Source organism: Pseudophryne corroboree, chromosome 6 (assembly GCF_028390025.1).
Source record: "Pseudophryne corroboree isolate aPseCor3 chromosome 6, aPseCor3.hap2, whole genome shotgun sequence".
Classification (NCBI taxonomy): domain Eukaryota; kingdom Metazoa; phylum Chordata; class Amphibia; order Anura; family Myobatrachidae; genus Pseudophryne; species Pseudophryne corroboree.
The window spans coordinates 382,337,112-382,361,303 of NC_086449.1; the positions used below are offsets into that span (position 1 = coordinate 382,337,112).

The 24,192-nt window shown below is 48.6% G+C and overlaps 1 protein-coding gene across 1 annotated transcript in view; it reads left to right on the forward strand.

Moving 5' to 3' along the window:
• Positions 1 to 24,192, forward strand: part of CHCHD3 (coiled-coil-helix-coiled-coil-helix domain containing 3) — a 623,849-nt gene that overhangs the window by 139,279 nt on the left and 460,378 nt on the right. The gene's annotated exons all lie outside the window — the stretch shown is intronic.

Genomic DNA, 24,192 nt, shown 5'->3' on the forward strand with positions numbered 1-24,192 from the left:
TGCTCCTGCTTCTAAGCAGACTATTGCTCGTTGGATTTGTAGTACAATTCAGCTTGCACATTCTGTGGCAGGCCTGCCACAGCCAAAATCTGTAAATGCCCATTCCACAAGGAAGGTGGGCTCATCTTGGGCGGCTGCCCGAGGGGTCTCGGCTTTACAACTTTGCCGAGCAGCTACTTGGTCAGGGGCAAACACGTTTGAAAAATTCTACAAATTTGATACCCTGGCTGAGGAGGACCTGGAGTTCTCTCATTCGGTGCTGCAGAGTCATCCGCACTCTCCCGCCCGTTTGGGAGCTTTGGTATAATCCCCATGGTCCTGACGGAGTCCCCAGCATCCACTAGGACGTTAGAGAAAATAAGATTTTACTTACCGATAAATCTATTTCTCATAGTCCGTAGTGGATGCTGGGCGCCCATCCCAAGTGCGGATTGTCTGCATTACTTGTACATAGTTATTGTTACAAAAAATCGGGTTATTATTGTTGTGAGCCATCTTTTTTAGAGGCTACTTCATTGTTATCATACTGTTAACTGGGTTCAAATCACAAGTTGTACGGTGTGATTGGTGTGGCTGGTATGAGTCTTACCCGGGATTCAAGATCCTTCCTTATTGTGTACGCTCGTCCGGGCACAGTACCTAACTGAGGCTTGGAGGAGGGTCATAGGGGGAGATGCCAGTACACACCATGTGATCCTAAAAGCTTGCTTTTGTGCCCTGTCTCTTGCGGAGCCGCTATTCCCCATGGTCCTGACGGAGTCCCCAGCATCCACTACGGACTATGAGAAATAGATTTATCGGTAAGTAAAATCTTATTATGTATATCATTATTTGACTTACAGCCGGCGCCAGTATATACACTTTCTCTTATCAATATCAGATGCAGTCCTTTCGGTCGCATAAGTCCAGAAGAGGTCGGGGCTCATCCTTCCTCGCCAGAGGTAAGGGTAGAGGGAAAAGAATGCCTACTACGGCTAGTTCCCAGGAACAGAAGCCCTCCCCGGCTTCTACAAAATCCACCGCATGACGCTGGGGCTCCACTGCGGGAGTCCAGGTCTGGATTCTGTCAGATTTAGATCCTTGGGCGATAGAAATTGTATCCCAAGGCTACAAACTGGAATTCGAAGAAGTGCCTCCTCGCCGATTTTTCAAATCTGCTTTGCCAGCTTCTCCCCCAGAGAGGGAAATAGTTTTAGCTGCAATACAAAAGCTGTGTCGACCTCAGGTTGATTATCAAGGTTCCCCTAATACAACAGGGGAAAGGGTACTATTCTACCCTATTTGTGGTTCTGAAACCGGATGGCTCGGTCAGACCCATTCTGAATCTAAAATCCCTAAACCTGTATTTAAAGAGGTTCAAATTCAAGATGGAATCTCTCCGGGCAGTGATCTCCAGCCTGGAAGGGGGGGAATTTATGGTATCACTAGACATAAAGGATGCATACCTTCATGTCCCCATTTATCCTCCTCATCAGGCGTACCTAAGATTCGCTGTACAGGACTGTCATTACCAGTTTCAGATGTTGCCGTTTGGGCTGTCCACGGCCCCGAGGATTTTCATCAAGGTAATGGCGGAAATGATGGTGCTCCTACACAGGCAAGGAGTCACAATTATTCCATACTTGGACGATCTCCTGATAAAAGCGAGATCGAGAGATCAGTTGCTGAAAAGCGTGTCACTCTCCCTGAGAGTGCAGCAGCAACACGGCTGGATCCTAAATCTGCCAATGTCGCAGTTGATTCCAACGACTCGGCTATCATTTTTAGGCATGATTCTGGACACGGAAAAGAAGAGGGTTTCTCTGACGTCCTAGTGGATGCTGGGAACTCCGTAAGGACCATGGGGAATAGACGGGCTCCGCAGGAGACTGGGAACTCTAAAAGAAAGATTAGGTACTATCTGGTGTGCACTGGCTCCTCCCTCTATGCCCCTCCTCCAGACCTCAGTTAGAATCTGTGCCCGGCCAGAGCTGGGTGCTCCTAGTGGGCTCTCCTGAGCTTGCTAGAAAAGAAAGTATTTGTTAGGTTTTTTATTTTCAGTGAGATCTGCTGGCAACAGACTCACTGCTACGTGGGACTGAGGGGAGAGAAGCAAACCTACCTGCTTGCAGCTAGCTTGTGCTTCTTAGGCTACTGGACACCATTAGCTCCAGAGGGTTCGAACACAGGGCCTGACCTCGATCGTCCGTTTCCGGAGCCGCACCGCCGTCCCCCTTGCAGAGCCAGAAGACAGAAGAACGATGAAATCGGCGGCAGAAGACTCCTGTCTTCATTAAGGTAGCGCACAGCACTGCAGCTGTGCGCCATTGCTCCCACAGCACACCACACACTCCGGTCACTGTAGGGTGCAGGGCGCTGGGGGGGGCGCCCTGGGCAGCAATTATATTACCTTTTGGCAAAAAAATACACAATACAGTCAGTTAACTGTATATGTGTAAAAACCCCCGCCATTAAGTTACAAAAAACGCGGGACAGAAGGCCGCCGCTGAGGGGGCGGGGCCTTCTTCCTCAGCACACCAGCGCCATTTTCCCTTCACAGCTCCGCTGGAAGCACGCTCCCCAGGCTCTCCCCTGCAGTATCCAGGTACAAGACAGGTTAAAAAGAGAGGGGGGCACATAAATTTAGGCGCAAATCGATACAAACAAGCAGCTATTGGGAAAATCACTTATTAGCAGTGTAAATCCCTGTGTTATTTAGCGCTGTGGTGTGTGCTGGCATACTCTCTCTCTGTCTCCCCAAAGGACTTTGTGGGGTCCTGTCCTCAGTCTGAGCATTCCCTGTGTGTGTGCGGTGTGTCGGTACGGCTGTGTCGACATGTTTGATGAGGAGGGTTACGTGGAGGCGGAGCAGGGGCACATACATGTGGTGTCGCCCCCGACGGGGCCGACACCTGATTGGATAGATATGTGGAAAGTCTTTACCGACAGTGTCAACTCCTTACATAAAAGGTTCGATGACGCAGCAGCCTTGGGACAGCCGGGGTCTCAGCCTGCGCCTGCCCAGGCGACTCAGAAGCCGTCAGGGGCTCATAAACGCCCGCTAGCTCTGATGGTAGACACAGATGTCGACACGGAGTCTGACTCCAGTGTAGATGAGGATGAGACAAATGTACAGTCTACAAAAGCCATCCGATGCATGATTACTGCAATGAAAGATGTATTGCACATTTCTGATATTAACCCGGTTACCACCAAAAGGGGTATTGTGTTTGGTGACTTTTCCCCCATCTGATGAATTAAATGATTTGTGTGAAGAAGCGTGGAGTTCCCCTGATAAGAAACTAGTGATTTCTAAGAGGTTACTGATGGCGTACCCTTTCCCGCCAACGGATAGGTTACGTTGGGAAACATCCCCTATGGTGGACAAGGCGCTAACACGCTTATCTAAAAGGGTGGCACTGCCGTCTCAGGATACGGCCGCCCTAAAGGATCCTGCGGATAGAAAGCAGGAAGCTATCCTGAAGTCTGTGTATACACACTCTGGTACTCTACTGAGACTTGCTATTGCTTCAGCCTGGATGTGTAGTGCTGCAGCAGCATGGACAACATTGATTCCTTCGACAGGGATACTATTTTGCTAACCATCGAACATATAAAAGACGTCGTCTTATATATGCGGGATGCACAGAGGGACATTTTCCTGCTGGCATCTAGAATTAATGCAATGTCCATTTCTGCCAGGAGAGTATTATGGACTCGGCAGTGGACAGGTGATGCTGATTCTAAAAAACACATGGAGGTTTTGCCTTATAAGGGTGAGGAATTATTTGGGGACGGTCTCTCGGACCTCGTATCCACAGCAACTGCTGGGAAGTCGACTTTTTTACCTCAGGTTCCCTCACAGCCTAAGAAAGCCGTATTATCAAATGCAGTCCTTTCGGCCTCAGAAAGGCAAGCGGGTCAGAGGAGCATCCTTTCTGGCCAGAGGCAAGGGTAGAGGAAAGAAGCTGCACCAGGCAGCCAGTTCCCAGGAACAAAAATCCTCCCCTGCTTCCACTAAGTCCACCGCATGACGTTGGGGCTCCACAGGCGGAGCCAGGTGCGGTAGTGGCGCGTCTCCGAAACTTCAGCAACCAGTGGGTTCGCTCACAAGTGGATCTATGGGCTGTACATATTGTATCTCAGGGATACAAGCTGGAGTTCGAGGCGACTCCCCCTCGCCGTTACCTCAAATCAGCCTTGCCAGCTGCTCCCAGGGAAAGGGAGGTAGTACTGGCGGCAATTCACAAGCTGTACCTCCAGCAGGTGATAATCAAGGTCCCCCTCCTTCAACAGGGCAGGGGTTACTATTCCACAATGTTTGTGGTACCGAAACCGGACGGTTCAGTGAGACCCATCCTGAATTTAAAATCCTTGAACAGTTATATAAAGAAGTTCAAGTTCAAAATGGAATCGCTCAGGGCGGTTATTGAAAGCCTGGAAGAGGGGGATTTTATGGTGTCGCTGGACATCAATGATGCTTACTTGCATGTCCCCATTTTCCCACCTCACCAGGAGTACCTCAGGTTTGTGGTATAGAACTGTCATTACCAATTCCAGACGTTGCCGTTTGGTCTCTCCACGGCTCCGAGAATATTTACCAAGGTAATGGCCGAAATGATGATACTCCTTCGAAGAAAGGGAGTTATAATTATCCCGTACTTGGACGATCTCATAAAGGCGAGGTACAAAGAGCAGTTGTTGGTCAGCGTAGCACTCTCTCAGGAAGTGTTGCAACAGCACGGCTGGATTCTGAATATCCCAAAGTCGCAGCTGATTCCTACGACGCGTCTGCTTTTCCTGGGAATGATTCTGGACACAGAACAGAAGAAGGTGTTTCTCCCGGAGGAGAAGGCCCAGGAACTGTCATCTCTGGTCAGGGACCTCCTGAAACCAAAACGGGTGTCGGTGCATCACTGCACGCAAGTCCTGGGAAAGATGGTGGCTTCTTACAAAGCAATTCCCTTTGGCAGGTTCCATGCAAGGATCTTTCAGTGGGATCTGTTGGACAAATGGTCCGGATCGCATCTTCAGATGCATCGGTTGATCACCCTGTCCCCAAGGGCCAGGGTGTCTCTGCTGTGGTGGCTGCAGAGTGCTCATCTTCTCGAGGGACGCAGGTTCGGCATACAGGACTGGATCCTAGTGACCACGGATGCAAGCCTCCGAGGATGGGGGGCAGTCACTCAGGGAAGAAACTTCCAAGGACAGTGGTCAAGTCTGGAGACTTCTCTACACATAAATATATTGGAACTAAGGGCCATCTATAACGCCCTGAGTCAAGCAGAGCCCCTGCTTCAAAACCAATCTGTACTGATTCAGTCAGACAACATCACGGCGGTCGCCCATGTAAACCGCCAGGGCGGCACAAGAAGCAGGATGGCAATGGCAGAAGCCACAAGGATTCTTCGATAGGCGGAGAATCACGTGATAGCACTGTCAGCAGTGTTCATTCCGGGAGTGGACAACTGGGAAGCAGACTTCCTCAGCAGGCACGACCTCCACCCGGGAGAGTGGGGACTTCATCAAGAAGTCTTCACACAGATTGTAAATCGTTGGGAACTGCCACAGGTGGACATGATGGCGTCCCGCCTCAACAAAAAGCTAAAAAAATATTGCGCCAGGTCACGGGACCCTCAGGCGATAGCTGTGGACGCACTAGTGACACCGTGGGTGTACCAGTCGGTTTATGTGTTCCCTCCTCTAACTCTCATACCCAAGGTACTGAGGATAGTAAGAAAGAGAGGAGTAAGAACTATACTCATCATTCCGGATTGGCCAAGAAGAACTTGGTACCCAGAACTACAAGAAATTATCTCAGAGGACCCATGGCCTCTACCTCTCAGACAGGACCTGTTACAGCAGGGGCCCTGTCTGTTCCAAGATTACCGCGGCTGCGTTTGACGGCATGGCGGTTGAACGCCGGATCCTAGCGGAAAAGGGCATTCCAGATGAAGTTATTCCTACGCTGAAAAAGGCTAGGAAAGACGTGACAGCAAAACATTATCACCGTATATGGCGAAAATATGTTGCTTGGTGTGAGGCCAGGAAGGCCCCTACAGAGGAATTCCAGCTGGGTCGATTCCTGCACTTCCTACAGTCAGGAGTGACTATGGGCCTAAAATTAGGATCCATAAAGGTCCAGATTTCGGCCCTATCTATTTTCTTTCAAAAAGAACTGGCTTCACTGCCTGAAGTTCAGACGTTTGTTAAGGGAGTGCTGCATATTCAGCCCCCTTTTGTGCCTCCAGTGGCACCTTGGGATCTTAACGTTGTGTTGGATTTACTGAAATCACACTGGTTTGAGCCACTTAAGACCGTGGAGCTAAAGTATCTCACGTGGAAGGTGGTCATGCTGTTGGCCTTGGCTTCAGCTAGGCGTGTGTCAAAATTGGCGGCTTTGTCATGTAAAAGCTTGTATCTGATTTTCCATATGGACAGGGCAGAATTGAGGACTCGTCCCCAATTTCTCCCAAAGGTGGTATCAGCGTTTCATTTGAACCAACCTATTGTGGTGCCTGCGGCTACTCGGGACTCGGAGGCTTCCAAGTTGCTGGACGTAGTCAGGGCTTTGAAAATCTATGTAGCCAGGACGGCTGGAGTCAGGAAAACTGACTCGCTGTTTATCCTGCATGCACCCAACAAACTGGGTGCTCCGGCTTCAAAGCAAACTATTGCTCGCTGGATCTGTAACACGATTCAGCAAGCTCATTCTGCGGCAGGGTTACCGCATCCTAAATCAGTAAAAGCCCATTCCACAAGGAAGGTGGGCTCTTCTTGGGCGGCTGCCCGAGGGGTCTCTGCTTTGCAGCTTTGCCGAGCTGCTACTTGGTCGGGTTCAAACACATTTGCTAAGTTCTACAAGTTTGATACCCTGGCTGAGGAGGACCTTGCCTTTGCTCATTCGGTGCTGCAGAGTCATCCGCACTCTCCCGCCCGTTTGGGAGCTTTGGTATAATCCCCATGGTCCTTACGGAGTTCCCAGCATCCACTAGGACGTCAGAGAAAATAGAATTACCGGTGAGTAAATTCTTATTTCTCGTAGTCCGTAGTGGATACTGGGCGCCCGTCCCAAGTGCGGACTCTCTGCAATACATGTACATAGTTATTGCTTAACTAAAGGGTTATTGTTATGAGCCATCTGTTACTGAGGCTCAGTTGTTGTTCATACTGTTAACTGGGTATGGTTATCACAAGTTGTACAGTGTGATTGGTGTGGCTGGTATGAGTCTTACCCTGGATTCCAAATCCTTTCCTTGTTGTGTCAGCTCTTCCGGGCACAGTTTCCTTAACTGATGTCTGGAGGAGGGGCATAGAGGGAGGAGCCAGTGCACACCAGATAGTACCTAATCTTTCTTTTAGAGTGCCCAGTCTCCTGCGGAGCCCGTCTATTCCCCATGGTCCTTACGGAGTTCCCAGCATCCACTACGGACTATGAGAAATAGAATTACCGGTGAGTAAATTCTTATTTTTTCTCCCAACGGAAAAAGCCCAGGAACTCCAGAGCATGGTCAGAGACCTGTTAAAGCCAAAAAGAGTGTCAGTTCATCAATGCACTCGAGTACTGGGAAAGATGGTGGCGGCCTACGAGGCCATCCCCTTCGGCAGGTTCCATGCGAGGACATTTCAGTGGGACCTTCTGGACAAGTGGTCGGGGTCCCATCTACAAATACATCAGAAAATAAGCCTGTCCCCCAGGGTAAGGGTGTCTCTCCTGTGGTGGCTGCAGAGTGCTCACCTTCTAGAGGGTCGCAGGTTCGGCATTCAAGACTGGATTCTGGTAACCACGGAACCGAGCCTCCGAGGATGGGGAGCAGTCACACAAGGAATACATTTTCAGGGACTGTGGTCGAGCCAGGAGGCTTGTCTACACATCAACGTGCTGGAATTAAGGGCCATATACAACGGCCTACGACAAGCGGAGACTCTTCTTTGCGACCTACCTGTTCTGATTCAATCGGACAACGTCACAGCAGTGGCTCATGTAAACTGCCAAGGCGGGACAAGGAGCAGAGTGGCAATGGCGGAAGCCACCAGGATTCTTCGCTGGGCGGAAAATCACGTAAGCGCGCTGTCAGCAGTCTTCATTCCGGGAGTGGACAACTGGGAAGCAGACTTCCTCAGCAGACACTATCTCCATCCAGGAGAGTGGGGTCTTCATCAATAAGTTTTTGCAGTCGTTGGGGGCTTCCTCAAATAGACATGATGGCGTCATGCCTCAACAAGAAACTTCGGCGGTATTGTTCCAGGTCAAGGGACCCTCGCGATGTAGCGGTAGACGCCCTGGTGACACTGTGGTTGTTTCCGTCGGTCTTTGTCTTCTCTCCTCTTCCACTCATTTCAAAAATACTGAGAATCATAAGACGAAAAAGAGTCCAGACAATACTCATTGTTCCGGATTGGCCTCGAAGGCCCTGGTATTCAGATCTTCAGGAAATGCTCACAGAGATCCGTGGCCTCTTCCTCCCAGGGAGGACCTGTTGCAGCAGGGGCCCTGCGTGTTCTAAGACTTACTACGGTTACGTTTGACGGCATGGCTTTTGAACGCCAAATCCTAGCTAGGAAAGGTATTCCGGGGAAGTCATCCCTACTCTGATAAAAGCTAGGAAGGAGGTGACGGCGAAACATTATCACCGTGTCTGGAGGAAATATGTATCTTGGTGTGAAGCCAAGAATGCTCCTCCGGAAGATTTCCACCTGGGCCGTTTTCTCCACTTTCTGCAGACAGGAGTGGATATGGGCCTAAAGTTAGGCTCCATTAAGGTGCAGTTTTCGGCCCTGTCCATATTCTTTCAGAAGGAATTGGCTTCTCTCCCAGAAGTCCAGACTTTTGTAAAGGGAGTGCTGCACATCCAGCCTCCTTTTGTGTCCCCAGTGGCGCCATGGGACCTTAACGTGGTGTTACAGTTCCTTAAGTCACACTGGTTTGAACCTTTTCAAACAGTTGAGTTAAAATTTCTCACTTGGAAAGTGGTCATGTTGTTAGCCTTGGCATCTGCGAGGCGGGTGTCCGAATTGGCGGCTTTGTCTCACAAAAGCCCCTGTCTGATTTTCCATGTGGATAGAGCGGAGTTGAGGACTCGTCCTCAATTTCTGCCTAAGGTGGTTTCATAGTTTCATATGAACCAACCTATTGTGGTGCCTGTGGCTACGGGTGACTTGGAGGATTCCAAGTCTCTTGATGTAGTCAGGGCCTTAAAAGTTTATGTAGCGAGGATAGCTCGGGTTAGGAAAACAGAGGCGCTGTTTGTCCTGTATGCAGCCAACTAGGTTGGCGCTACTGCTTCTAAGCAGACTATTGCCCGCTTGATCTGAACACGATTCAGCAGGCTCATTCTACGGCTGGATTGCCGTTACCAAATTCGGTAAAGGCCCATCCCACTAGGAAGGTGGGCTCTTCTTGGGCGGCTGCCCGAGGTGTCTCGGCATTACAACTTTGCCGAGCAGCTACTTGGTCGGGTTCAAACACTTTTGCTAAATTCTATAAGTTTGATACCCTGGCTGATGAGGACCTCATGTTTGCTCAATCGGTGCTGCAGAGTCATCCGCACTCTCCCGCCTGGTCTGGAGCTTTGGTATACTCCCCATGGTCCTTACGGAGTCCCCAGCATCCTCTAGGACGTAAGAGAAAATAAGATTTTAAACCTACCGGTAAATCTTTTTCTCGTAGTCCGTAGAGGATGCTGGGCGCCCGTCCCAGTGCGGACTAAATTCTGCAAGGCTTGTATATCCAAATATCCGAAATACGGAATATTCCGAAATACGTACTTTTTTGAGCGAGAGTGAGATAGTGAAACTTTTGTTTTCTGATTGCTCAGTGTACACAAACTTTGTTTAATACACAGTTATTAAAAATATTGTATTAAATTACCTTCAGGCTGTGTGTATAAGGTGTATATGAAACATAAATGAATTGTGTGAATGTAGACACACTTTGTTTAATGCACAAAGTTATAAAAAATATTGGCTAAAATTACCTTCAGGCTGTGTGTATAAGGTGCATATAATACATAAATGCATTCTGTGCTTAGATTTAGGTCCCATTGCCATGATATCTCATTATGGTATGCAATTATTCCAAAATACGGAAAAATCCGATATCCAAAATACCTCTGGTCCCAAGCATTTTGGATAAGGGATACTCAACCTGTAGTTATTGCTTTCATAAGGGTTATGTTACTGTTTTGATCAGTCTCTGGCTGATGCTGTTTTGTTTCATACTGTTAACTGGTTCATATATTCCATGTTGTACAGTGTGGATGGTGTGGGCTGGTATGTATCTTGCCCTTAGTTTAACAAAAATCCTTTCCTCGTACTGTCCGTCTCCTCTGGGCACAGTACTTTAACTGAGGTCTGCAGGAGGGGCATAGAGGGAGGAGCCAGTGCACACCCATCTAAAGTCTATAGAGTGCCCATGTCTCCTGCGGAGCCCGTCTATACCCCATGGTCCTTACGGAGTCCCCAGCATCCTCTACGGACTAGGAGAAAAAGATTTACCGGTATGTTCAAAATCTTTTTTTCTCTAACGTCCTAGTGGATGCTGGGGACTCCGTAAGGACCATGGGGAATAGACGGGCTCCGCAGGGGACAGGGCACTTTAAGAAAGAATTAGGAATACTGGTGTGCACTGGCTCCTCCCTCTATGTCCCTCCTCCAGACCTCAGTTTGAATCTGTGCCCGGACGAGCTGGGTTCACCTTAGTGAGCTCTGCTGAGCTTGCTAAATAGAAAGTATTTCTCTAACGTCCTAGTGGATGCTGGGAACTCCGTAAGGACCATGGGGGAATAGCGGGCTCCGAAGGAGGCTGGGCACTCTAGAAAGATCTTAGACTACCTGGTGTGCACTGGCTCCTCCCACTATGACCCTCCTCCAAGCCTCAGTTAGATTTCGTGCCCGGCCGAGGTTGGATGCACACTAGGGGCTCTCCTGAGCTCTTAGAAAGTTATAGTCTTAGAATTTGTTCTTTTCAGTGAGACCTGCTGGCAACAGGCTCACTGCAGCGAGGGACTAAGGGGAGAAGAAGCGAACTCGCCTGCTTGCAGCCGGATTGGGCTTCTTAGGCTACTGGACACCATTAGCTCCAGAGGGATCGACCGCAGGCCCAGCCTTGATGTTCGGTCCCGGAGCTGCGCCGCCGTCCCCCTTACAGAGCCAGAAGCAAGAAGATGGTCCGGAAAATCGGCGGCATGAAGACTCAGTTTTCACCAAGGTAGCGCACAGCACTGCAGCTGTGCGCCATTGCTCCTCTCACACACTTCATACTCCGGTCACTGAGGGTGCAGGGCGCTGGGGGGGGGCGCCCTGAGGCAGCAATAAAAAACACCTTGGCTGGCAAAAATACCTCAATATATAGCCCCAGGGGCTATATATGAGGTAAATACCCCTGCCAGAAGTCCATAAAAAACGTGAGAATAGGCCGCGAAAAAGGGGCGGAGCCTATCTCCTCAGCACACTGGCGCCATTTTCCCTCACAGCTCCGTTGGAGGGAAGCTTCCTGGCTCTCCCCTGCAGTCTACAAGGGTTAAAAAAAAGAGAGAGGGGGCACTAAACTTAGGCGCAGTATACATTATATATATATATATAGATATAAAGCTATAGGGGACATAACTCAGTTAGTCCCTGCAGTATATAGCGCTCTGGTGTGTGCTGGCATACTCTCACTCTGTCCCCCCAAAGGGCTTTTGTGGGTCCTGTCCTCGTTTAGAGCATTCCCTGTGTGTCTGCGGTGTGTCGGTACGGCTGTGTTGACATGTTGAATGAGGAGGCTTATATGGTGACGGAACAGAGGCCGATATATGTGATGTCGCCCCCTGTGGGGCCGACACCAGAGTGGATAGAGAGGTAAAAGGTATTAACCGACAGTGTCAACTCCTTACATAAAAGGGTGGATGACGTAACAGCTGTGGGACAGCCGGCTTCGCAGCCCGCGCCTGCCCAGGCGTCTCAAAGGCCATCAGGGGCTCAAAAACGCCCGCTCTCTCAGATGGCAGACACAGATGTCGACACGGAGTCTGACTCCAGTGTCGACAAGGTGGAGACATATACACAATCCAATCCGTGACTTGATCCCGGCAATAAAAAATGTGTTATACATTTCTGACTTTAACCTCTATAAATGGGTTTTAGGTTTGGGGAGAAAAAACAGGCAGTGTTTTGTTCCCCCATCAGATGAATAAATGAAGTGTGTGAAAAGCGTGGGTTCCCCCGTTAAGAAACTGGTAATTTATAAAAAGTTACTGATGGCGTACCCTTTCCCGCCAGGAGGATAAGTTACGCTGGGAGATATCCCCTAGGGTGGATAAGGCGCTCACACGTTTGTCAAAAAAGGTGGCACTGCCGTCTTAGGATACGGCCACTTTAATAGGTACCTGTTGATAAAAAAAACAGGAGGCTATCCTGAAGTCTGTATTTACACACTCAGGTACTAGACTGAGACCTGCAGATAGTGCTGCTGCAGCGTGGTTGGTGACCCTGTCAAACAGGGATAATAGTTGGCAAACATAAAAACATATTAAAGACGTTGTCTTATATATGGGGGATGCACAGAGGGATATTTTGCCGGCTGGCATCCAAAATAAATGTAATGTCCATTCTGTCAGGAGGGTATTAGAGACCTGTCACTGGACAGGTGATGCTGACTTAAAAAGCGCATAGAGAGCCTTATAAGAGTGAGGAATTATTTGGGGATGGTCTCTGGGACCTCGTATCCACAGCAACTGCTGGGAAGAAATAATTTTACCTCAGGTTTCCTCACAGAAAAAGGTACAGTCCTTTCGGCTTCAGAAAAGCAAGCGGGTCAAATGGCGCTTCCTTTCTGTACAGAGACAAGGGTAGAGGGAAAAAGCTGCACCAGTCAGCCTGTTCCCAGAATCAAGATTCTTCCCCCGCCTCCTGTGAGTACACACCATGACGCGGGTGCTCCACAGGTGTAGCCAGGTACGGTGGGGGGCCGCCTCAAAAATTTCAGCAATTAGTGGGCTCGCTCACAGGTGGATCCCTGTTTCTTCCAAGTAGTATTTCAGGGGTACAAGCTGGAATTAGAGATGTCTCCCCCCAGCCGTTTCCTAAAATATGCCTTGCTGACAACTCCCTCAAGCAGGGAGGCTGTGCTAGAGGCAATTAATAAGCGGTATTCCCAGCAGGTAATACTCAAGGTGCCCCTACTTCAACAAGGACGGGGTTACTATTCCACACGGGTTGGGGTACCGAAACCGCATGGTTCGGTGTGACCCATTTTATATTTAAAATCCTTGAACATAAAAAAATTCAAGTTCAAGATGGAATCGCTCAGGGCGGTTATTGCAAGCCTGGACGAGGGGGATTACATGGTATCCCGGGACATCAAGGATGCTTACCTGCATGTCCCCATTTACCATCCTCGCCAGGAGTACCTCAGATTTGTGGTACAGGATTACCATTACCAAGTCCAGACACTGCCGTTTGGACTGTACATGGCACCGAGGGTGTTTTATCAAGGTAATGGCCGAAATGATGATACTCCTTCAAAAAAAGGGAGTTGTAATTATCCCGTAATTGGACAATCTCGTTATAAGGGCGAGGTCCAAGGAGCAGTTGGTAGTCGGGGTAGCACTATTTTGGAAAGTGCTACAACAGCATAGGTGGATTCTAAACAGTCCAAAGTCACAGCTGGTTCCTATGACACGTCTACTGTTCCTGGGGATGGTTCTGGACATAAACCAGAAATAGTGTTTCTCCCGGAGGAGAAAGCCAAGGAGTTGTCATCTCTAGTCAGAGACCTCCTGAAACCAAAATAGGTAGCGGTGCATCATTGCACGCGAGTCCTGGGAAAAATGGTAGCTTCTTACGAAGCAATCCCATTAGGCAGGTTCCATACAAGAACTTTTCAGAGGGACTTGTTGGACAAGTGGTCCGGATCGCATCTTCCGATGCATAGGCTGATAACCCTGTCTACAAGGACCAGGGTATCTCTACTGTGGTGGCTGCAGAGTGCCCATCTTCAAGAGGGCCGCAGGTTCGGCATACAGGACTAGGTCCTAGTGACCATGGATTCCAGCCTTTGAGGCTGGGGGGCAGTCGCATAGGGAAGAAACTTCCAGGGACTTTGGTCAAGTCAGGTTATTTCCCTACACATAAATATTCTGGATCTGAGGGCCATTTACAATGCCCTGAGGCCAGCAAGGCCTCTACTTCAAAACCAGCCGGTACTGATCCAATCAGACAACATCACGGCAGTCGCCCATGTAATCAACAGGGCGGCACAAAAAGCATGATGGCGATGGCAGAAGCCACAAGGATTCTCCGATAGGCGGAAAATCATGTGTTAGCACTGTCAGCAGTGTTCATTCCCGGAGTGGACAACTGGGAAGCAGATCTTCTCAACAGACACGACCTCCACCCGGGAGAATGGGGACTTCCTCCAGAAGTCTTCCAATAGGATTGTACACCATTGGGAAAGGCCACAGGTGGACATGATGGCGTCCCGCCTTAACAAAAAGCTATAAAAGATATTGCTCCAGGTCAAGGGACCCTCAGGCGATAGCTATGGACGCTCTGGTAACACCGTGGGTGTACCAGTTGGTTTAGGTGTTCTCCCCTCTGCCTCTCATACCAAAGGTACTGAGAATAATAAGAAGGCGAGGAGTAAGAACGATACTCGTGGATGGCCAAGAAGAGCTTGGTACCCAGAACTTCAAGAATTTATATCAGAGGACCAATGGCCTCTGCCACTCAGTCAGGACCTGCGGCAGCAGGGGCCCTGTCTGTTCCAAGACTTACCGCGGCTGCGTTTGACGGCATGGCGGTTGAACGCCGGATCCTGAAGGAAAAGGGTATTCCGGAGGAAGTAATTCCTACGCTTACTAAAGCCAGGAAAGAGGTTACAGCAACTCATTATCACCGCATATGGCGAAAATATGTTGCATGGTGTGAGGCCGAAAGGGCCCCAACAGAGGAATTTCAACTAGGTCGATTTCTGCATTTCCTGCAAGCAGGAGTGACTATGGGCCTTAAATTGGGTTCCATTAAGGTACAGATCTCGGCTCTGTCGATTTTCTTTCAAAAAAGAACTAGCTTCAGTACCTGAAGTTCAGACATTTATAAAAGGAGTGCTGCATAGTCAGCCCCCGTTTGTGCCTCCTGTGGCACCTTGGGATCTCAACGTGGTGTTGAGTTTTCTTAAAATCACTTTGGTTTGAACCACTGAAAACCGTGGATCTGAAATATCTCACATGGAAGGTGGTTATGTTATTGGCCTTGGCTTCTGCCAGGCGAGTATCAGAATTGGCGGCTTTGTCTTGTAAAAGCCCTTATTTGATTTTCCATATGGATAGGGCAGAATTGAGGACTCGTCCCCAGTTTCTCCCTAAGGTGGTGTCAGCGTTTCACCTGAACCAGCCTATTGTGGTGCCTGCGGCTACTAAGGATTTGGAGGACTCCAAGTTGCTAGACGTTGTCAGGGCCCTGAAAAGATATGTTTCCAGGACGGCTGGAGTCAGAAAATCTGACTCGCTGTTTATCCTATATGCACCCAACAAGCTGGGTGCTCCTGCTTCTAAGCAGACTATTGCTCGTTGGATTTGTAGTACAATTCAACTTGCACATACTGTGGCAGGCCTGCCACAGCCAAAATCTGTCAATGCCCATTCCACAAGGAAGGTGGGCTCATCTTGGGCGGCTGCCCGAGGGGTCTCGGCTTTACAACTTTGCCGAGCAGCTACTTAGTCAGGGGCAAACACGTTTGCAAAATTCTAAAAATTTGATACCCTGGCTGAGGAGGACCTGGAGTTCTCTCATTCGGTGCTGCAGAGTCATCCGCACTCTCCCGCCCGTTTGGGAGCTTTGGTATAATCCCCATGGTCCTTACGGAGTTCCCAGCATCCACTAGGACGTTAGAGAAAATAAGAATTTACTCACCGGTAATTCTATTTCTCGTAGTCCGTAGTGGATGCTGGGCGCCCATCCCAAGTGCGGTTTATCTGCATTACTTGTACATAGTTATTGTTAACTAAATCGGGTTATTGTTGAGCCATCTGTTGAGAGGCTCTATTGTTTCATACTGTTAACTGTGTTTCATATCACGAGTTGTACGGTGTGATTGGTGTGGCTGGTATGAGTCTTACCCGGGATTCAAAATCCTTCCTTATTGTGTACGCTCGTCCGGGCACAGTACCTAACTGAGGCTTGGAGGAGGGTCATAGTGGGAGGAGCCAGTGCACACCAGGTAGTCTAAGATCTTTCTAGAGTGCCCAGCCTCCTTCGGAGCCCGCTATTCCCCCATGGTCCTTACGGAGTTCCCAGCATCCACTACGGACTACGAGAAATAGAATTACCGGTGAGTAAATTCTTATTTTTGTTAGGATTTTTTTATTTTCAGAGAGATCTGCTGGCAACAGACTCTCTGCTACGTGGGACTGAGGGGAGAGAAGCAGCCCTACTCACTGTGGATAGGTCATGCTTCTTAGGCTACTGGACACCATTAGCTCCAGAGGGATGGAACACAGGAACGCACCCTTGGTCGTCCGATCCCAGAGCCGCGCCGCCGTCCCCCTCGCAGAGCCAGAAGCCGGCGTGAGAAGCAAGAAGACGTCAAAAGTGGCGGCAGAAGACTCCAGTCTTCATATGAGGAAGATCACAGCACTGCAGCTGTGCGCCATTGCTCCCACATTAAACCCACACACTCCGGTCACTGTAGGGTGCAGGGCGCAGGGGAGGGGCACCCTGGGCAGCAATTAGAGACCTCTTTGCAAAGTGGCATATATACAGTTGGGCACTGTATATGTGCATGAGCCCCCGCCATTATTTTACACAAAATCGCGGGACAGAAGCCCGCCGCTGAGGGGGCGGGGCTTCTTCCTCAGCACTCACCAGCGCCATTTTCTCTCCACAGCTCCGCTGAGAGGAAGCTCCCCAGGCGCTCCCCTGCAGATTCACGGTAGAAAGAGGGTAAAAAGAGAGGGGGGGGGGCACATAAATTTAGCGCAAAATCAGTATATACAGCAGCTACGGGTAAACACTAAGTTACTGTGTAATTCCTGGGTCATATAGCGCTGGGGTGTGTACTGGCATACTCTCTCTCTGTCTCTCCAAAGGGCCTTGTGGGGGTTCTGTCCTCAAATAGAGCATCCCCTGTGTGTGTGGTGTGTCTGTACGCTTGTGTCGGCATGTTTGACGAGGAAGGCTATGTGGAAGCAGAGCAGGTACAAATGAATGTGGGATCGCCGCCGACGCCCGATTGGATGGATATGTGGAAGGTTTTAAATGATAATGTTACTTCCTTGCATAAAAGGTTGGATAAAGCTGAAGCCTTGGGACAGTCAGGATCTCAACCCATGCCTGATCCTACAGCGCAGAGGCCGTCAGGGTCTCAGAAGCGCCCACTATCCCAAATTGTTGGCACAGATATCGACACGGATTCTGACTCCAGTGTCGATGGCGATGATGCAAAGTTGCAGCCTAAAATGGCTAAAGCCATCCGCTACATGATTATAGCAATGAAGGATGTTTTGCACATATCAGAATCTCCAGATAGAAAAATGCAGATTTCCAAACGGTTGCTTATGGCGTATCCTTTCCCGCCAGCGGACAGGTTACGCTGGGAATCCTCCCCTAGGGTAGACAAAGCTTTGACACACTTATCTAAGAAGGTAGCCCTGCCGTCACAGGATACGGCCACCCTAAAAGATCCTGCGGACAGATACTTTATCTGAGGAACTTGATACCTTGGACAAGGATACTATATTACTGACCATGGGGCATATAAATGACGCTGTCCTATATATGAGAGATGCCCAGAGAGACATTAGCCTACTGGGCTCTAGAATAAATGCAATGTCGATTTCTGCCAGAAGGGTCCTGTGGACTCGGCAATGGACAGGTGATGCCGACTCAAAAAGGCACATGGAGGTTTTACCTTATAAGGGTGAGGAATTGTTTGGGGACGGTCTCTCGGACCTAGTTTCCACAGCTACGGCTGGGAAGTCAAATTTTTAGCCATATATTCCCTCACAACCTAAGAAAGCACCATATTACCAAATGCAGTCCTTTCGATCACAAAGAGGCAAGAAAGTCCGAGGTGCGTCCTTTCTTGCCAGAGGCAGGGGTAGAGGAAAGAAGCTGCACAATACAGCTAGTTCCCAGGAACAGAAGTCCTCCCCGGCTTCCACTAAATCCACCGCATGACGCTGGGGCTCCACACGGGTGGATCCCTGGGCTATACAGATTGTATCTCAGGGATACAAGCTGGAATTTGAAGTGATGCCCCCTCACCGTTACCTCAAATCGGCCCTGCCAGCTTCCCCCATAGAGAGGGAAATAGGGTTAGCGGCAATTCACAAGTTATATCTCCAGCAGGTGGTGGTAAAGGTTCCCCTCCTTCAACAGGGAAGGGGTTACTATTCGACAATGTTTGTGGTACCGAAACCGGACGGTTCGGTCAGACCCATATTGAATTTAAAATCCCTGACCATTTACCTGAAAAGGTTCAAGTTCAAGATGGAATCGCTCAGAGCGGTCATTGCAAGCCTGGAAGAGGGGGATTTTATGGTGTCTCTGGACATAAAGGATGCTTACCTGCATGTCCCCATTTATCCACCTCATCAGGAGTACCTCAGATTTGTGGTACAGGACTGTCATTACCAATTCCAGACGTTGCCGTTTGGTCTGTCCACGGCACCGAGAATATTTACCAAGGTAATGGCAGAAATGATGGTGCTTCTGCGAAAGCAAGGAGTCACAATTATCCCATACTTGGACGATCTCCTCATAAAGGCGAGGTCCAGAGAGCAGTTGCTGATCAGCGTAGCACACTCTCGGGAAGTGTTGCAACAGCACGGCTGGATTCTGAATATTCCAAAGTCGCAGCTGATTCCTACGACACATCTCTGCCCTTCCTGGGCATGATTCTGGACACAGACCAGAAGAAGGTTTTTCTCCCGGCGGAGAAGGCTTAGGAGCTCGTGACTCTGGTCAGAGACCTCTTTAAAACAAAAACAGGTGTCGGTGCATCAATGCACGCGAGTCCTGGAAAAGATGGTGGCGTCATACGAAGCCATTCCCTTAGGCAGGTTCCATGCGAGGACCTTTCAGTGGGATCTGTTGGACAAGTGGTCCGGATCGCATCTTCAGATGAACCGGATGATCACCCTATCCCCCAGGGCCAGGGTGTCTCTTCTGTGGTGGCTGCAGAGTGCTCACCTTCTCGAGGTTCGCAGGTTCGGCATTCAGGACTGGGTCCTGGTGACCACGGATGCAAGCCTCCGAGGGTGGGGGGCAGTCACACAGGGAAGAAATTTCCAGGGTCTGTGGTCAAGTCGCTTGTCTGCACATCAATATCCTGGAACTAAGGGCCATATACAACGCCCTACGTCAAGCGGAGCCTCTGCTTCGCAACCAACCGGTGCTGATTCAGTCAGACAACATCACCGCAGTGGCTCATGTAAACCACCAAGGCGGCACAAGGAGCAGGGTGGCGATGGCAGAAGCCACCAGAATTCTTCGCTGGGCGGAGAATCACGTAAAAGCACTGTCAGCAGTGTTCATTCCGGGAGTGGACAACTGGGAAGCAGACTTCCTCAGCAGGCACGACCTCCACCCGGGAGAGTGGGGACTTCATCAAGAAGTCTTCACACAGATTACAAGTCGTTGGGAACTGCCACAGGTGGACATGATGGCATCCCGCCTCAACAAGAAGCTACAAATGTATTGCGCCAGGTCAAGAGACCCTCAGGCGATAGCTTTGGACGCACTAGTGACACCGTGGGTGTTCCAGTCGGTTTATGTGTTTCCTCCTCTTCCTCTCATACACAAGGTGCTGAGAATCGTAAGCAAAAGAGGAGTGAGAACAATACTCATTGTTCCGGATTCGCCAAGAAGGACTTGGTATCCGGAACTGCAAGAAATGCTCACAGAGGAACCATGGCCTCTGCCTCTCAGACAGGATCTGTTGCAACAGGGGCCCTGTCTGTTCCAAGACTTACCGCTGCTGCGTTTGACGGCATGGCGGTTGAACGCCGGATCCTAGCAGAAAAAGGCATTCCGGATGAGGTTATTCCTACGCTAATAAAGGCTAGGAAGGACGTGACTGCTAAACATTATCACCGTATATGGCGAACATATGTTGCTTGGTGTGAGGCCAGGAATGCCCCTACAGAGGAATTCCAGCTGGGCCGTGTCCTTCACTTCCTACAGTCGGGAGTGACTTTGGGCTTAAAATTGGGGACCATTAAGGTCCAGATGTCAGCCCTATCCATTTTCTTTCAAAAGGAACTGGCTTCTCTTCCTGAAGTTCAAACGTTTGTAAAGGGAGTGCTGCATATTCAGCCCCCTTTTGTGCCACCAGTGGCACCTTGGGATCTTAACGTGGTGTTGAGTTTCCTGAAATCACACTGGTTTGAGCCACTTAAAACCGTGGAGTTAAAATATCTCACGTGGAAGGTGGTCATGCTATTGGCCTTAGCTTCGGCTAGGCGTGTGTGAGAATTGGCGGCTTTGTCACATAAAAGCCCCTATCTGGTTTTCCATATGGACAGGGCAGAATTACGGACTCGTCCGCAATTTCTGCCAAAAGTGGTGTCATCTTTTCATTTGAACCAACCTATTGTGGTGCCTGCGGCTACTCGTGACTTGGAGGATGCCAAGTTACTAGATGTAGTCAGGGCTTTGAAAGTTTATCTAGCCAGAACGGCTAGAGTCAGGAAAACGGAGTCGCTGTTTATCCTGTATGCATCCAACAAGCTGGGTGCTCCTGCTTCAAAGCAAACTATTGCTCGCTGGATCTGTAACACGATTCAGCAGGCTCATTCTGCGGCTGGATTGCCGCCTCCAAAATCCGTAAAAGCCCATTCCACAAGGAAGGTGGGCTCTTCTTGGGCGGCTGCCCGAGGGGTCTCGGCATTACAGCTTTGCCGAGCAGCTACTTGGTCGGGTTCAAACACTTTTGCAAAGTTCTACAAGTTTGATACCCTGGCTGAGGAGGACTTTGTGTTTGCTCATTCGGTGCTGCAGAGTCATCCGCACTCTCCCGCCCGTTTGGGAGCTTTGGTATAATCCCCATGGTCCTTACGGAGTCCCCAGCATCCACTAGGACGTTAGAGAAAATAAGATTTTACTTACCGGTTAATCTATTTCTCGTAGTCCGTAGTGGATGCTGGGCGCCCGTCCCAAGTGCAGACTTCTGCAATACTTGTATATAGTTATTGCTTAAATAAGGGTTATGTTATGGTTGCATCAGGTTTATCTGATGCTCTGTTGTTGTTCATACTGTTAACTGGGTAAGTTTATCATGAGTTATACGGTGTGTTTGGTGTGGCTGGTATGAGTCTTACCCTGGATTCCAAAATCCTTTCCTTGGACTGTCCGCTCTTCCGGGCACAGTTTCCTTAACTGAGGTCTGGAGGAGGGACATAGAGGGACGAGGCAGTGCACACCATTATTCCTAATTCTTTCTTAAAGTGCCCTGTCTCCTGCGGAGCCCGTCTATTCCCCATGGTCCTTACGGAGTCCCCAGCATCCACTACGGACTACGAGAAATAGATTTACCGGTAAGTAAAATCTTATTTTTTCAAATTGGAAAACGAAGTGGTGTGCCACAAGGGTGTGTACTTGGACCACTATTGTTCAACATTTTCATAAATGATCTAGCAGTAGGTCTAGAGAGTATGGTGTCAATTATTGCAGACTATACCAAACTATATAAGGTTATAAATTCAGAGGGAGATGCTGTCTCTTTAGAACTATTTATTTAAACTGGAAGCATGGGCTGCAAAATGGAGAATGAGGTTCAATACAGACAAGTGTAAGGTAATGCACTTTGTCTGAGGCATTCACATAGATAGCAAACTTAGCAGCAGTATCCAAAGTAGGACTGCAGCAAAGAATGCAAACAAGGTATTAGCATGCATTAAGCGGGGAATTGATGCAAGGGATGAGTGTGTTGTACTCCCATTATATAAATACCTAGTGAGGCAACATGTGAATACTGTGCACAATTTTGGATATCATACTACAAAAAGGATATCCTGGAACTAGAATAGGTACAGAGGTGGGTGACCAAACTGATCATGGGGATGGAGACGCTGGAATACGAGGAGAGGCTTGCTCGGGTAGGCATGTTTACATTGGAAAAGAGGAGGTTTAGAGGAGACATTTTTAACATATATATAATCGACATACACGTGGACATCCGCTCAGGTTGGAGGAGAGGAGAACTTGCACACAGAGGCGAAAAGGTTTCTTCACAGTAAGTACAATATGTGTTTGGAATTCTCTGCCTGAGAGAGTAGTAATGGCGGACTCAGTCAATTCTTTTAAGAATGGGCTAGATAAATTCCTAATGGATAAGGATATACAGGGTTATGGTGGGTAGATCACGCACTATAATAAAAAAACAAAAAACAAAAACAATGGCCATCATCCACAGCAGATAAAATTAGTCCTAAAAATAATACAGCGTAGAATACCACAAATAGGTTGAACTCGATGGACAAATTGTCTTTTTTTCAACCTCAGAACTGTTACTATCTATGTGAACCCTGTGTGTCCTCCCTCCCCTTTAGAATGTAAGCGCTCATGAGCAGGGCCTTTTCCCCCTTATTCCATATGTGTACTTTTGCTTCACTGACTTGTATGGTCTTCTACTCCATACTCCCTACAGCGGCACTTATCCCTTGGTTGCTGCTGTCCTGCTGCTTAGTTGAGAGTTATGACCACTGATGCAGCAATGTAAACCATGTACTTGTCCAGAATGGTTCATTATAATATCCCGCCTCACGGGATGCCAATTGTCAGTATACCGTCATCTGGTTCCCGAACAGTGGAATGACGGCAGGGGGGCAAGCGCAAGAAAGCTCATAGCGGGCTCGCCACGCTGCGTACTCTGTGGCGAGCTATGCTCGCCACAGATTCTATTCTACCTCTATGGGTGTTGTGAACACCCATAGAGGGGGAATTACCTACCTAGCCGGTATACCGTCAGTGGCAGCATGGTTCCCCTGTTGGAATCCCGGAGTCGGTATTGTGACAGCCGGGATCCCGATGAGCTGTACGCTAACCGCATACCATCCAGTGTTGTCTTGTACTGTAAGTCACTGTTTTCTTTTTCTGCTATTTTGTTTATGTACTTTGTTATAAATTAATAATAAGTAGTGATTATTATACTGTGTAATATTGGCCATATTCAAGCATTAGTTTACATCAAAGGATCCCAATAATTGACACGCTGCATTTATTCTATTATTCTTACAATTAATGACACTTATTAATTTTACTATTGGCATCTTGTATTCATTTAATTTCCAGCAATGATGATGAAACATTCAGATAGAAGACCAATATATGTTCCATCGTTAGCTGCATTTTTGGCACTATTTACCTCTACCTATAGACTTTGATTTTTTTTTAACCATTAAAGAGCTGTGAGAATATTGAATATTGTATCTATGGATACAGCTTCCAACTGATACGTTTTACACAACATACACATTCTACAACTACAGTCTATATAGCTTCCTACTGATACATCATATATATCAACTAAGTCACTGTTATTCATCCTCAATAAACTCCAGCAATACAGTAGTAGTATTATTATTATTATTATTATTATTATTACCACCACTATTTTTATTATTATTATTATTATTATTATTTACTCTAAACCAGTGGTCGAAGTGGAAATTTTGAAGTGGGGGTATACAAAAGTCAAGGACGTAATTATGCGCGCACTAAAAAAAGGGCGTGGTCACCCAAAAAGGGCGTGTGTGCAGTGTAATAGAACCCCTTATACTATCTTGTACTGGTGCCCCTATCACCTTATAGCACGCGGTACGAGCTGAAATTCATATTATAGCACACGGTACGAGCTGAAATTCATATTATAGCACACGGTACGAGCCGAAATTCACATTATAGCACATGGTACGAGCCGAAATTCACATTGTAGCACACTGAATGAGCCGAAATTCACATTGTAGCACACTGAATGAGCCGAAATTCACATTGTAGCACACTGAATGAGCCGAAATTCACATTGTAGCACACTGAATGAGCCGAAATTCACATTGTAGCACACTGAATGAGCTGAAATTGTGACGACAGGGAGAGAGAGAGAGTGACGACAGGGAGGGAGAGAGTGACGACAGTGACGACTGAGAGAGAGAGGGGATGACAGAGAGAGAGAGGTACGAGGGAGAGAGAGGGAAGACCATGACGACAGGGAGGGAGAGTGACAACAATGAC